Below are 14,141 nucleotides of genomic sequence, written 5' to 3' on the forward strand. Positions count from 1 at the left end.
AATGTTTTGGCAAGAATGAATGTTTTTGATTTTTCATTTCATCAAGAAAAACTGAAAAAAAACCCAGTTTCAGTCCAAATTGTACCAGTTATTTTTGTTGTTGTTTTGTGCCTCTGAACTGAACTATAAATCCTAGATTCTAAGTCATAGATTTATAGATTCTAAGGCCAGAAGGAACCATTATGACTGTCTAGTCTGACCTCCTGCATATTACGCCCCACGGAACCTCACCCAGCAGTGTCTGCATCAAGCCCATAAGTTCTGTTTGAGCTATTGCTCAGATTTTAGAAATACATCCAATCTTTGCTTAAGAATTTCAAGTAACCTCACTCACCACTTCCTTAGATAAACTGTTCCAATAATTAAGTACCCTCACTGTTAAAAAAAATTCATTTTATTTCTGACTAAATTTGTCTAGTTTCAGATTCCAGCCACAGTTTTGCCTTTTTCTGCTAGATTGAGCTATCTATCAGGAATCTCTTCTCCCTGTATTTGCAGACTATGATCAAGTCACTTCTTAATCTTTTCTTGGATAAACTAAATACACTGAGAATAAGGCAGGTTTTCCAGACAGTGAATCATTTTTGTAGCTCCTTTTTTAGTTTTTGAGCATCCTTTTTGGAGTGTGGATTCTAGAACAGGACACAGTATTCCAGTAATGGCCTCTGTGAAAGGGTGAACTCACCATTAGAGCACCTCCTCGTGGCTGGGCATGGCGACACTCTTCCCATGTGGCATCCCCTGCCAATAAGTGCTCTGCTTCTCCAGTGGTCCACCTCTTCCTGTCATGTGGTCCTCTGGTCTCCAGCTGACAGTGATCTGGCAACTGTCCAGTTCCTCCAGGGTTAAGCTGTAAAAAAACACTTTTCTTTCTGCATGTGGGCAATCCAAAAATTGCTGAGCAGAATCATGCCATATTTTCCACAACCCAGAGTCACAGTTGGGCTGAGACAAACATGAGGAATTCCAGCCACAGGCTAAGTTCTGTGGATAGTTAGAAGCATTTGAAAAAAATCTAGGATTTAAAAGGAAAGTGCTTCCTTCAAACATATTCAGGATCCCTAGGTAGCAACTGCTACTACTGGCCCCACTGACTTATCTTCACCTGGCTGGGGTGTGTCCATAGTAGTCATATGTGTGCTACTAGATACATATATACTTGTATCTATGATCAGCTGACACATGGATCAATTTCAATATTCATGTTAGTGTTCCTGGCTTATAAGCAAGTATAGATGGTAACCATATACATCTTTCCTGTAATAAAATGAGAGACGCACCCAATAGGAATAAAGAACAGGAGTACTTGTGGCACCTTAGGGACTAATGTATTAGAGCATAAGTTTTCATGGGCTACAGCCCACTTCATCAGATACATAGAATGGAACATATAGTACAGAGAAGGTGGAAGTTGAATCTGTAAGAGGCTAATTAATTATGATGATCTATTATCAGCAGGAGAAAAAAAACTTTTGTAGTGATAATCAAGACGGCCCATTTAGACAGTTGACAAGAAGGTGTGAGGATACTTACATAGGGAAATAGATTCAATATGTGTAATGACCCAACCACTCCCAGTCTCTATTCAAACCCAAGTTAATGGCATCTAGTTTGCAAAATTGCCACCCTTAAGTCTTTTACTGAGTGGCCAGAGAGGTTGAAGTGTTCTACCAGTTTTTGAATGTTATGATTCCTGATGTCAGATTTGTGTCCATTTATTCTTTTGCGTAGAGACTGTCCGGTTTGGCCAATGTACATGGCAGAGGGACATTGCTGGCATATGATGGCATATATCACATTGGTAGATGTGCAGGTCAATGAGCCCCTGATGGCATGGCTAATGTGATTAGGTCCTATGATGGTGTCACTTGAATAAATATGTGGACAGTTGGCATCGGGCTTTGTTGCAAGGATAGGTTCCTGGGTTAGTGTTTTTGTTGTGTGGTTGCTGGAGAGTATTTGCTTCAGGTTGGGGGGCTGTCTGTAAGTGAGGACTGGTCTGTCTCCCAAGATCTGTGAGAGTGAGGGATCATTTTTCAGGATAGGTTGTAAATCTTTGATGATGTGCAGGAGAGGTTTTAGTTGGGGGCTGAAGGTGACAGCTAGTGGCATTCTGTTGTTTTCTTTGTTGGGGCTGTCCTGTGGTAGGTGACTTCTGGGTACTCTTCTGGCTCTGTTAATCTATTTTTTCACTTCACCAGGTGGGTATTGTAGTTTTAAGAATGCTTGACAGAGATCTTGTAGGTGTTTGTCTCTGTCAGGGATTGGAGCAAATGTGGTTGTATCTTAGAGCTTGGCTGTAGACAAAGGATCGTGTAGTGTGATCTGGATGGAAGCTGGAGGCATGTAGGTAAGTATAGTGGTCAATAGGTTTCCGGTATACGGTGATGTTTATGTGACCATCGCTCATTTGCACAATAGTGTCCAGGAAATGCACCGCTTGTGTGGACTGGTCCAGGCTGAGGTTGATGGTGGGATGGAAATTGTTGAAATCATGGTGGAATTTCTCAAAGTCTTCTTTTCCATGGGTCCAGATGTCCTCAATGATGATGAAGATGTCATCAATGTAGCGCAAGTAGAGTAGGGGCATTAGGGGACGAGAGCTAAGGAAGTGTTGTTCTAAGTCAGCCATAAAAATGTTGGCATACTGTGGGGCCATGCGGGTACCCATAGCAGTGCCGCTGACTTGAAGGTATATATTGTCCCCAGATGTGAAATAGTTGTGGGTGAGGACAAAGTCACAAAGGTCAGCCACCAGGTTTGCCATGACATTATCGGGGATACTGTTCCTGACAGCTTGTAGTCCATCTTTGTGTGGAATGTTGGTGTAGAGGGCTTCTACATCCACAGTGGCCAGGATGGTGTTTTCTGGAAGATCGCCGATGGATTGTAGTTTCCTCAGGAAGTCAGTGGTGTCTTGAAGATAGCAGGGAGTGCTGGTAGCGTAGGGCCTGAGGAGAGAGTCCACATAGCCAGACAATCCTGCTGTTAGGGTGCCAATGCCTGAGATAATGGGGCATCCAGGATTTCCAGGTTTATGCATCTTTGGTAGCAAATAGAATACCCCTGGTTGGGGTTCTAGGCATGTAATATTTCACCAACATATAATTCTCGTAAAAGGAATATTTCTTTAATAAGTATATTTAAAGGGATAGGTTAGAGGTGTAGTTCTACTCTACATATTTTGCAATGACAGTTCTGCTGTAAGGTCTTCAGTGTCTAATCCCCAGTATTATTTGATACCCTGTCAAAATTTAGACACAGGGAATTGCTGTGAGAGCAGGGATTATGCTGCACCTAAGGACTGGCATACAACACTGCAGGGCTGTCGCTTTCTCAGGATACATCTACACTGTAATAAAAAACCTGCAGCACTGAGTCTCAGAGTCCAGGTCAATTGACTCAGGCTCACAGGGCTAAAAATTGCAGTGTAGATGTTCAGGCTTGGGCTGGAGCCCAGGCTATGAGACCAACCCCATTCACAGGGTCTTGTAGCCCAGGGGCTCCAGACTGAGCCCAAACATCTACACTGCAATTTTTAGCCCCACAGCCAGAGTTAGCTAAGCCGGGCCTGGCATGGCTGTGCCACAGGTCTTTTATTGCAGTGTAGACATACCCTCAGTGGGGCTTGTGACAGATGATGCTATCAGATTAAAGTAGCTTTGGGTCATCAAAAAAACAGGTAAGAAGCTGGAGGAATGTAAACAGTTGGAGAACATTTTTAAGAAGCCACATTTTAATTAATTTGAAAAACACCACATATATACTCTATTCTTATGTAAATACATGACCCAGCAGATAGAATCATAGAAGATTAGGGTTGGTGGACACTTCAGGAGGTCATCTAGTCCAATCCCCTGCTCAAAGCAGGACCAGCGTGAATAAAAATAAACATGATACTTTCTGTTGGGTCAAATCATTTCCTCATTATAAAATGGGGAGAACAAAGTGAGTGATCTGAATAGTGTGGCTATGAAATTCTGACATGAGAGAGAGAAATTTTGTACATTTCCATACCAATTTTCAGACACAGCTAATGGGGTGATTGAGTAGATCATGGGATGAATAGTAGATTTCAAAGCCTTTCACTTTTCAGTCTTTAGTTCTGGTTGTAATTCAGATAGGTAGTCATTTCCACCTCACAGCAGTGTAGTGGCTTTTGTGAAAGAAGTTTCAGCCTAGTTCCTAATAGATAGACTTCATATCACAAAAACCACCACAACTGGCAGCCTTGATGACATTCTCACTAGAGAGGACACCTGCAGAACAATCTTGGATACTGAACTATGCTAGAAATAGACCTTTCAGACCAGGGTAGAACACAGGCCCAGATGAGTACTACATTTATTCTAAGAAAGGGAGAAAGTGTTCAGAAGAGAGGAACCAGTAATGGGACAAATAAATTGTTGGATTTTAGATATATCATAATTCCTTGGTTTTTTGATTATTTTGATGTTGCATTAGAATAGTGTGGATTCCAATTAGTTCGGGAGAGAGTGGAGTAGTAGTAAATATTATACTATGGTATTGCCCTAAGGTCCTAGTAGAGATTGAGGTAACCCACTGTACTGGGTGCTGTACAATCATAGAAAACAATGTTTTCCCTGAAAGGTTTACATTCTAAAGACAGAACAGTGTGAGTACCCAAGAACTCCCATTACACCAGTCTAACAGACATCATTACTTGCTATAATAAGGTTTTAGCCAACTTTATGGAGTCCTCATCTCTCTTCTTTTGGTTATGGGATGTGCTGCTTGAGATAGGGAAGGGGTAGTACTTGCATGGTGGAAAAGCTTTATCAAAAGAGCAAAACTTGCAGCCTGACCAAAAGGTCAAAAGACTCCAGATTATTATTATTTCTTTATTAATTATTTGTTGAGCTTCAAACGTGCTTGGCACTGTGTAATACATACGCAAAAATGGTTGGTCAAAAGAGTTTACTGTCTAAATTATAGGCACAGAGAAGATGAGAAACACTGGAAAAAATCAAGAGATGGGGAACCCTGAGAAACATTTAAAATGGTTTATTTTTTAAGAATTCACTTGTGGGCCTTGTGGAATGGGTTTTTCTTTTCTTTTTTTCCCTGTGTGTTTATATATGCAGCCAAGTAAAAAGCATTCAAAATATAATTAGACCTATAGTGCAATTTAATGGAGGCATGAGTCCATAAGACAGACTGGAAACATACCCTTTCTCTAGGTCATGCTTCATATAAGCTGAGTCAAATTAAATGTGACCAACAATGCATGCATTCAGAGCTTTAGAGGGGTGCTCTTCCTATGTTAGCAGTTTCAAATCTGAAGCACAGATTAGATTCCAAATCAAATGTGGCAATTGGTGATATGTAACTAAGTACAAATACACAGACTGACTTGGCGTTTGATCAATTTTCTGTTTCTAGATCTCGTTTCCTCTGTAAGAAAGATTGGAAAAGGCAAAACAGGATACATTTCATGAAGCGTAATAATTAAAATGGGCGAAATTCTGAATGGTTGAATGTTCAAAAATGCTGCTGCTGCTTTAAGCCTAGCTAAGAATTTATTAGCCTTTAATATAGATAATCAAAAACACAGAATGATAAAATTAAAGGGACATTGTCTACTTAAAAATCACAGGCCAAGGTAGATCATCTTGATTCATTGTTGTTATGGGGTCAGTACAGTTTGGCTGCTAGATTTGGTTGAGTTCCATGATGCGTGTTTTAAGTAAGTGGAAGGCTTTCTTGTGCCTGGGGTAAGTGCTCTGTTCTCTCTTTTTATGCAGTGAAAGGAAAATTAAAACCTGGCCTTGATTCCCTGCAGTTGGGCTCTATAACCTGGTTGAGTTTTGCAGCTACAGAGCAATGGGCATCCCCGTTCTGCAGCAACCGTACTGAAGCACAGAGGCTGCCAGCCCCATCACCTGCCTCTGGAGCTGAAGTTCGTTAAGTATCTCACATATACACACACTGCCAAGGTTGAAAACCTTCCCCCCATCAACTTCCCCAAGCTAAAAAAAAAAAAAATGCTGGGAACAATGCAGGTCCTCAGAAGCCACTGGTTCCAGTTCCATTCAGGCATCGGTTGTGTTAGGTTGTAGAATGAGCCCCCCAGTCCTGGTCCTCCCATGTCTCTCCTTCATGTAGGCAGGTCTATTGGAAGTACTGCTAACCCAGGGCAGTAGTAGCCTCCAGGGTCCCTAGGAAAGGAAAACAGAGGAATGAGGACTTGTGGGGAACCTGTTGTCTGATTTCCACATTCCATTGTGTGGCTCTGTAGGTCATGGCTATCCAGTGATTGAGCCTTCTGCCCTCCTAGCCTGACCATCCTCCCAGGACTGAACAGGCCAGCGTGGCCCTCCCTCAATGGCTTCACTATTTCATCCCATGTTGAATCATGTTTGTAACACCACCTCCAAAATGTACTCCATCCCAGTACTCTTCAGTTGGATTCTCTCTTTGCAACTGCCCCCCTCGCTCTCCTCACCCACACATTTGTAAAACGGAAGCACATTTTCTATACATCTTGCTAGTTGCACAGCAACCTTCATTCTGGCATTTCCTAATCTTTGAATGCTCAACTTTTCAACCTTATCACTGTTCTTTTAACATGGTTTTGTGAGTGTGTAAGAATATATGTGATCTGACAATATCCTGTTAATCATCTCATTTAGTTTGCGGCACACAGTAGCTTTGGGGTCAAGTCCTGTTTCTCCCTGAAAGTAATTGTATCACAACAGTATAGCTGAGGAGTTCAAAGAGGGCTTGAGGTAAAGTTTCTCCTTTTTATTTGGGCTGTCTTTGTAATTGTTCTCAAACCAAATTGCAACTATATTTTGTATCGTTTGCAATCTACATCTTTAAACAGAAAGAGTCTTTGTTCAAGGACTCAGGAATCTATGATTACTTTGTACCATATTTCAGCAAATACATTCATGGTGTTTAAAGTACACTCAATTGCTCATTTTAATTGCTTTTGTAATGTGCTGAATCTTTTGACCCACCACATATGTTGGTTTGAAATTAGTTGATTTTATACAAAATCATAACTTTGTCTTCCCAGTTCTTTCTGCCCCCATATATGCAGAGCATGTTGGAGTATATCTGGCAGTTTTCTGGAAACTTATATATGAAAGATGCTTAATAAGTACAGTGAAATGAATACCGGGGGGGGGGGAAAGCCTTCCACAAATATTCTGATTTTAAAATGAATTCTCTGTGATAGTGTTCAGTGTTTTGTGTTCACTTTCCACATGTATTTTGCAAATGAGTTTGCTGGCAGGAATGTTAATTGAAACAGAAAACATTAAGCAAATAATTCCCTTTGCCCAGCTATGATAAGAGTTTTCCCCATTTCCATGCTGCTGCTGCTTCACTAGTACTATATTATTATTAGTTTGTATTAAGATAACACTTACGTTGCTTTCATCCTCATGAACTTTTGCATATTTAAAAACATTTCTTCTGAGCTGTTCTCTGAGCTCAGGTGAGCAGAACTGGGTTCTGGTTTGTCTCCTTAGCATTTGATTTCCCCCTATACATTCAGTTTTATAAGTGATGAATGATCTAGTAGTTGGTTCATTGTGTTGTGGTAGAATAAATCAATAGACATACAGCCTAACTGGGATTGCATTGAAGGTGCGAAGGCAATCACATTTTATATTTGGGAGGTGGGGAGGGTGGAAGTGATGATTATACTGCTAAAGAAAATGAAAAACAGATGGCACTTGCCAGAGCCAGACATAGTGCAATTATGCACTCTACAAGCATTACCACCTAGCATCTATGCAAATTGAAGCTGCCTGCAACACCTCTCAGAGTAGCAGCCGTGTTAGTCTGTATTCGCAAAAAGAAAAGGAGTACTTGTGGCATCTTAGAGACTAACAAATTTATTAGAGCATAAGCTTTAGCTACAGCATCCGATGAAGTGAGCTGTAGCTCACGAAAGCTTATGCTCTAATAAATTTGTTAGTCTCTAAGGTGCCACAAGTACTCCTTTTCTTTTTGCAACACCTCTGTTATTCAAATTCTGGGTCCCTCTGAGTAGATTGTAGTGAAGTTTGAATTTCATTAAAGCATGTGATTACAATGTTTTTTATATGAATAAGATGAAGTTGTGACTTGGGCCAAATAAGCCCAGCTGTTACACACACCAGACTCTGCAGAGTCTCTCTTCATGGAGTGGGGATAGCATGCCCAAGCCTTGCTGTTTCTGCTGGAGGTTCAGGATTTCATATGCACTAATCCTGGAAAAGCTGTAGAAGAGAAGAGCTAGGATCTAGGGAGGATAAAGTGGGGATTTTTTAACTCCATTGAAATCTATGGTGTGATGCTGTGTATATTTATATCACTGTTGTTACCACTGTTACATGATATACTTTATACAAGACTTATGGAAATTGTGTAAGGTATCAATGGAAAAGTTATGATTTGCTAAGTCTGATTATCCTGTTTATATGCATGTATCATCTTTGTATCCAATGTTCTGGATCACCTTTGTATCTGATGTTATGAATATTGGCTATGTACTTGTATCTTAAACATGTGTTGTATTGGGTGACACTCCCCAGATAGATTTACATCAGAGCTAGACAGCAATGTGCTGATGGCCATTAAGGACACTCGGCTCTCACAAAGGGCCACTGAAGAAATTCATCCTGCCCAGTAGGCCTTCCTGCAGATGCCTCCGACAGCGGGGCACCAATGGCCGCCCCTGTGATTCAGCAAAGCATATAAAGACATGTGATGAGGACGTGATCTAAGACTCCATCTTTTACCAGTAGCTTTCTATGCTTATGTGACTCTAGACTCCATGTTAGGCCAGTAACTTTCTATACACAGGCTGTGGGCTTTGTTTGGGACAGATTTCCATGCACATGGCAGAGAGTATGAAAAACCCCTGAGATATCCATTTTGCTTTTTTCCTGCTCCTAATTCTCTGGACTGTGGATTTACAACTAAAAAGAGTATCTTGAACTATGGACTGAGGACCTTCCAATCTTTTTGAAGTTACCAGAGAGACTTTTGCAAGCCAGCCATCTATTCCCTCACCAGTACAAACCTGATATGTGGTCTTTGCAATCATTTGTATGTATATGATCTATTAACTATTTATAACTCTCTTCTTTTATTAATCTTTATTAGTTTACTAAGGATTGGCTGACCGCGTGATATTTGGGTAAGATCTGAGATACATATTGACCTGGAGGTAAGTGTCTGATCCTTTGGGATTAGTAGAACCCCACATATGGGGTTTTCAGTAACCTCTCACTATATTAGACCTTTTTGTCTGGATGGGAGCCAACAGCTGGACTGTCTAAAGGGGACTGTGTTTTTGGCTTCTGATTAACCAGTGTAGTATTTGCAGTATTTGTATTTGATACTGGCTTGGTGAATCTAATTATAGAATAAACCACCAATTTTAGGGGATTGTCTGCCCTGATTCTTACAGTTTGCCCTGTGTGTGGCATTATCAGTGTGGTCCATCCCAGACACCCAGTCACACATGGGACACAGCAAACTTTGTGGAGGAACAAAGCAAGAAAATGGCAAATATATTACTAAAAATGGATGGACTGTGTCCCAAAAACATAGCATATATGGGTTCTACAAAACCAAAGCATCATGAACCCTTTTCCCTCACTGGCATACCCTGATGAAGTGCATGGTCACACATACTGTGAAATTTAGGGTAAGACGGGCCCCCACAAGAGGGCACAATTACGCTAGTAGAAATTTTGCCCAGATCACTCTTCATGTGCAGTACCTGAGTAGTGTAAGGTGCTTGACTATGATGCTGAAGGTTGTGGCTTTGTGTCTTGCTTCATCTCACACTGGAAGGCCACCTTCAGTTCACCCTGCTGCAAAATGAGTACCTGATCTGTCAGGTTAGAGCAGTCAAAGGCATCGGACGTGAAGGTGACCACATTGCTCCCTTGTGTACCAGTAGCTATGAAACTGGTGCACATCAGCCCGATGAGCCACAGGCTTGGGGGGAAAATGGCCATCCAACCGCAGGAGGCAGAGGATGGAGGGTCAGGCCCCTGGATCCCTCCCCCTCAATGCCAACAGTACTAACAAGCAGGAATCTGGTGTGTAGGAGGAGGGGTGGCAGATGGACTGGTTGCAGGGAGTACTGGGCCAGCACTGTTTATATTGCCGAACTCTGCTGAACTTTTTGGAAGTTGGCCTAATGTCTGTGGTTCCACTAGAACCCAGAAACTACTCTGGTTTTAGGTGTGTTTGGGGTTTAAGTGGAATCTTTTGCATTGCCTTAGTTAAGATTCACATTATTTCTTACACTTGAATGGCCTCAGACAGATTGGAAATGAGACCTTCAAATGTACTTTGATTCCAAGTTTGCTCTGGTGAAAGGAGAAATATTTTCAGTGAAGGACTAAATTATTACTGGTGAAATCCCAGCTGCACTGAAGTCAATGGCAAAATTCCCATGAACTACAATGGAGCTAGTATTTCATACTATGCCAGTTAATTTCATTTGATTAGTGTAATTAAGATGACTGCATTGCCCAGAGACCCAATCACAATCAGGGCCCTGCTGTGCTAGCTGTTTTAACAAAACACAGTGGTAGACATAATTCCTGCACTAAGGAGTTATTAACACTTGAAGTGAGTTGTTTCTGCTGCTGCAGAATGTCTGCAGTTTGCAAGATGCAGAGGTGAACTGTATGTGAATAGAGCCTTTTACATATAAAGTTAGTGCTATCATTCAAGTTTCCTTCCAACATTAAAGCAGATTCTCCAAACAGAAGGTGAGCCATTCCCCTAATCCTTTTTATATTGTTAACAGAAAAGTAAAAGGACTTACTGATGTACAGACTTGCATATTGCCATATTATCATTACACAAAGATTCCAGAGGACTGAAAAAGGCCAAATAAAGTGCCAATCTATAAAAAAGGGAATGAGGACAATCTGGGGAATTACAGACCAGTCAGCTTAACTTCTGTATCCGGAAAGATAATGGAGCAAATAATTAAGCAATCAATTTGCAAACACCTAGAAGATAATACGGTGATAAATAACAGTTAGCATGGATTTGTCAAGAACAAATCATGTCAAAGCAACCTGATATCTTTCTTTGACAGGAAAACAAGCCTTGTAGATAGGGATATATCTTGACTTTATTCAGAGTAGCAGCCATGTTAGTCTGTATTCGCAAAAAGAAAAGAAAAAATTTATTTGAGCATAAGCTTTCATGAGCATCCGATGAAGTGAGCTGTAGCTCACGAAAGCTTATGCTCAAATAAATTTGTTAGTCTCTAAGGTGCCACAAGTACTCCTTTTCATCTTGACTTTAGTAAAGCTTTTGATACTGTCTCACATGACTGTCTCATAAACAAACGAGGGAAATACAATCTAGATGGAGCTACTGTAACATGGGTGCATAACTGGTTAGAAAACCCTTTCTGGAGAATAGTTATCAGTAGTTCACAGTCAAGCTGGAATGGCATAACGCATAGGGTCCTGCAGGGATCAGTTCTGGGTGTGGTTCTGTTCAATATCTTCATCAATGATTTAGATAATGGCATAGAGATTACACTTATAAAGTTTGCAGATGATACCATGCTGGGAGGGGTTGCAAATGCTTTGGAGGATAGGATTAAAATTCAAAATGATCTGGACAAACTGGAGCAATGGTCTGAAGTAAATAGGATGAAATTCAATAAGGACAAATGCAAAGTACTCCATTTAGGAAGGAACAATCAATTACACACATACAAAATGGGAAATGACTGCCTAGGAAGGAGTACTGGGGGTCATAGTGGATCACAAGCTAAATATGAGTCAATAGTATAACACTGTTGCAAAAAAAGCAAACATCATTCTGGGATGTACTAACAGGAGTGTTGTAAGCAAGACACAAGAAGTCATTCTTCCCCTCTACTTCATGCTAATTAGGCCTCACCTGGAGTATTGTGTCCAGTTCTGGGCACCACATTTCAGGAAAGATGTGGACAAATTGGAGAAAGTCACCACATATTGGAGAAAGAAATCACATAGGGAAATAGTTTTACTTTATGTAATGACCCATCCATTCCCAGTCTCTATTCAAGCCTAAGTTAATTGTATCCAGTTTGCAAATTAATTCCAATTCAGCAGTCTCTCGTTGGGGTCTGTTTTTGAAGTTTTTTTTGTTGAAGAATAGCCACTCTCAGGTCTGTAATCGTGTGACCAGAGAGATTGAAGTGTTCTCCGACTGGTTTTTGAATGTTATAATTCTTGACATCTGATTTGTGTCCATTTATTCTTTTAAGTAGAGACTGTCCAGTTTGACCAATGTACATGGCAGAGGGACATTGCTGGCATATGATGGCATATATCACATTGGTAGATACGCAGGTGAAAAATTGGTTTTGTTTTAGTTTGGAGAAGAGAAGACTGAGAGGGGACATGACAACAGTTTTCAAGTACATAAAAGGTTGTTACAAGTAGGAGAGAGAAAAAATGTTCACTTTAACCTCTGAGGATAGGACAAGAAGTAATGGGTTTAAATTGCAGCAAGGACGGTTTAGGTTGGACATTAGGAAAAACTTCCTAAATGTCAGGGTGGTTAAGCACTGGAATAAATTGCCCAGGGAGGTTGTGGAATCTCCATTACTGGAGATTTTTAGAAGCAGGTTAGACAAACACCTGTCAGGGATGGTTTAAATAATATTTAGTCCTGCCATGAGTGCAGGGGACTGGACTAGATGACCTTCCAGTCCTATGATTCTATGATTTACCATAATAATTATTTTTTGTTCCATTTTCTTTCAGTGAAATGGATGGAGTATTGTAACAGCTATTGTATATACTGTATTCCTCTTTTATTCAGTAGATCCAGAAATGTCCCTGGATCAGTTTTCCTTTAAACGAACAATAATGGGTGGCATGTCTCTTTTCATTTAGAGACACATTGTTTAATCTTTAAAATCAGCATATGCCTGTTGGCAGCATTAAGAAGACAAATTCATTCCCAAGAAAGTGTTCATGGGAAGTTAACTATAGGATAACAGGTCATGGTGCAGCAGAGTTCAAGTTTGGTCCTCTCTACACTGTAATTCGCACTGTTTGGTGAACCTGAGAACTTTGGTACAGTTAATAACACATCTTGGTCTTGTAGTGTAAATGGGACTGAACAATGTATTAATGATGTTGCCAGTTATAAATGTTCTCCCATACAACAGCTTTGCAAAAGCCCAAGGTTAAAACAGTTTGGTCCATTACACTGCAAAACTAAACTCAATTTCATCTAGTTTGTGGGATGACCATGTTGCAGTACAGAAGAGGAGATCTTTGGGCCTAGATGGCTTATCTAAAATCTTATGAGTGCAGCTACCTGATTGATCTATCAGTTACTCTCTTAATAAGCTTGTAAATAAATGGTAGAGCTCCTGAAAGTGATGGATACTAAGACTGGTTTCAGTCAGACATGGTATAGGTTGGTTTCAGAGTGGTAGCTGTGTTAGTCTGTATCAGCAAAAAGAACGAGGAGTACTTATGACACATTAGAGACTAGCAAATTTCTTTGAGCATAAGCTTTCGTGGGCTAAAACCCACTTCATCAGATGCATGCAGTGGAAAATACAGTAGGGATATGTGTGTGTGTGTGTGTGTGTGTGTGTGTGTGTGTGTGTATATATATACACACACACACAAAGAACATGAAAAAATGTGTGTTGCCATACACACTATAACGAGAGTGATCAACTAAGGTGAGCTATTATCAGCAGGAAAAAAACCCATTTGTAGTGATAATCAGGATGGCCCATTTCCAACAGTTGACAAGAAGGTGTGAGTAACAGTGTGTCTGGGGGGAAATAAGCATGGGGAAATAGTTTTACTTTGTGTAATGACCCATCCACTCCCAGTCTTTATTCAAGCCTAATTTAATAGTGTCCAGTTTGCAAATTAATTCCAATTCAGCAGTCTCTTCTTGGAGTCTGTTTTTGAATTTTTTTTTTGTAATATTGTGACTTTTAGGTCTGTAATGGAGTGACCAGGGACACTGAAGTGTTCTCTCACTAGTTTTTGAATGTTATAATTCTTGACGTCTGATTTGTATCTATTTATTCTTTTACATAGAGACTGTCCGGTTTGGCCAATGTACATGGCAGAGGGGCATTGCTGGCACATGATGGCATATATCACATTGTTAGA

The 14,141-nt window shown here is 40.5% G+C and overlaps 1 long non-coding RNA gene across 1 annotated transcript; it reads right to left on the minus strand.

The window, feature by feature from the left end:
* Positions 1 to 457: 457 nt before the first annotated feature.
* LOC122457932 lies at positions 458 to 9,129 on the minus strand. The gene is made up of 2 exons (XR_006277691.1): positions 7,993 to 9,129; positions 458 to 7,790 (listed from the first exon to the last, which is right to left on the minus strand). It is a non-coding gene; the product is annotated as an uncharacterized LOC122457932 (long non-coding RNA).
* Between the last annotated feature and the right edge of the window lie 5,012 nt (positions 9,130 to 14,141).

This window comes from Dermochelys coriacea, chromosome 1, assembly GCF_009764565.3.
Source record: "Dermochelys coriacea isolate rDerCor1 chromosome 1, rDerCor1.pri.v4, whole genome shotgun sequence".
Classification (NCBI taxonomy): domain Eukaryota; kingdom Metazoa; phylum Chordata; order Testudines; family Dermochelyidae; genus Dermochelys; species Dermochelys coriacea.